A 2,263-nucleotide genomic window follows, 5' to 3' on the forward strand; every position below is an offset into this window, starting at 1 on the left:
AAAAGAAAGGTGAGCAACCATTGTTGCTCACCAAAAGACACACGGGTTGCAGGAGAGGAAGAGGACCTCCCAGTTAAGCCGATAGAGGCCCTGATTCCTGCATCCCCAAAGAAGAAATGGGAGACGGCCGGCAGAGGTTGCTGTGCCACCGACAAATCCTGATGCCACGCTGGTGGGATGTGTGCCACCGGCGCAAGGGGCTCTGTCAGTGGGAATTGTGCCACTGACAGAGCAGGCTGAGGCCCCTCCCAGTGAGGAAGAGGTGGAATCCATCATTTTCTATCACAGGGGAGAGCTTGTTGAGTGATTCTTGGACAGTCTTCTCGACCGAGAACATTACAACTCGGTCTGCATGGACTTCCGCAGGTGGCTGCGGAGGTGATAACGCAAAAAGAGCTTTTCGAGGTCATGGTGACCTTTGGAAAGGAAGAATTTGTTTTCCTCTTTCTGGGCCCCGATCTGCCGATGCAGGCTTTACTGCAGGTGGCAGGGAACTTACTTGGAGTCTTGGATGAGGAAGATTAATGGATATTTTTTGTATTATGTAATTTTTGTGATATTTTTTTGATAAAAATGAATATAAGAACAGTGATTTTGAGGGGTTATCGGTTGGCGGGCGCCAGTGCCCCTCTCATCCTCATTATAAATGTAATCATTTCACCTCATCCTTGTTGTGTCTAGCCTGCATGCTACTCTGTGTTAGGCCCTTGTGGCCAATTTAATGAATAAAAGTAGCTTGCTGACAAACCACATGGTTCCAGGTTCAGTCCCACTGTATGGCATCTTGGGCAAGTGTCTTCTACTATAGCCTCGGGCCAACCAAAGCCTTGTGAGTGGATTTGGTAGACGGAAACTGAAAGAATCCTCTCGTATATATGTATATATATATGTGTGTGTGTCTGTGTTTGTCCCCCCAACATTGCTTGACAACCGATGCTGGTATGTTTACATCCCTGTAACTTAACAGTTTGGCAAAGAGACTGATTGAATAAGTACTAAGCTTACAAAGAATAAGTCCTGGGGTCAATTTGATTGACTAAAAGCAGTGCATCAGCATGGCTGCAGTCAATTGACTGAAACAAATAAAAGATAAAAGAATAAAAGAATCAACAAATTGCCAAGTTAAAATCATGGTTTAGTAACTGATTTTTCATATGATCAGCTGAGTTATGGACCAGTCAGAATCAAGACATCACTTGATACGTCTTTCTAGAAGCTACTGGAACATCCCTTTACAGAGCTGATGAATAGGCACATTGTTAGCATCAGCTTGGCAGAGTATCGAAGACAACCAAGCAGAATGCATCTCCAGTCTTGCCAGGCATACTGCACAGAGATTGATCAATTCATTTTCTCATATCTCACCTCTTGCTTCAGTTTTTGGGTGATTTGCTGCTTTTAACAGTTGTTCTAATGACTTCTCACTCAACCTAGTAGTCAGCAACTACAGATTTGCAGCCATTAACCCAGCGTGGTACATTTTCTCCTGTCATGATAGCTTATTTACAGAGCCAACTTGACCAACTATTTTATAATTACAGAATTGTACTTTCCAGTGTGTAAACATTATTACATTTCTAGTTCATGAACAACATGGAAAATATTTGTGCAGTTAATAAAATTCTGTTAATTGTTCATAAATGTTGTACATTCATTATATGCAGCTTGAACCCAACTTAACCACCAGCATCTCACATCTTTCATTCTATACCCATCATGATATCGGTAACCACACCTCAAGACACATTCTCTCTTCTGAAATTCCATCCCTGCTCGTATTTTCTCCACAAATGTTGACTCATAATGGTTCAAGAGAAACATTTATGGATTGCAGCTAGACCCCAGCTGAAATTTGAACTATAGCTCTCAGATTTATCCAGGCTAGAACCACAAACTGGCATAATTTCAATCAAAGGAAAAGTGTCACCATAAAAGGTATTAACACTTGTACAAATATGGCTAAACCAGCCGGCACTGGCTGACGTATTTTGGCTGAGGTGCCAATCTTCAAGAGAAGTTTGGCCAGAGATTCTAGAAAGATGGTTAACATCCTTAAAAAGACTGATAACCAGAAAGTCACGAAGCTGCCTAAGGGAATCTATGTTGCTTGTCTCATTGAGTGGTTCCCCCTCCCTCTCTTTCACTTTAAAGTAATATACTTATGCTGTAGTTGACAAAATCACTGGTGTGGTGAACTGGCAGAATTGTTACTGCATCAGACAAACTGTTTAATGGTATGTCTTCTTGCTCTTTATATTCTGAA

The sequence above is a fragment of the Octopus bimaculoides genome, chromosome 2 (genome assembly GCF_046866305.1).
Source record: "Octopus bimaculoides isolate indiv1 chromosome 2, ASM4686630v1, whole genome shotgun sequence".
Taxonomy (NCBI): domain Eukaryota; kingdom Metazoa; phylum Mollusca; class Cephalopoda; order Octopoda; family Octopodidae; genus Octopus; species Octopus bimaculoides.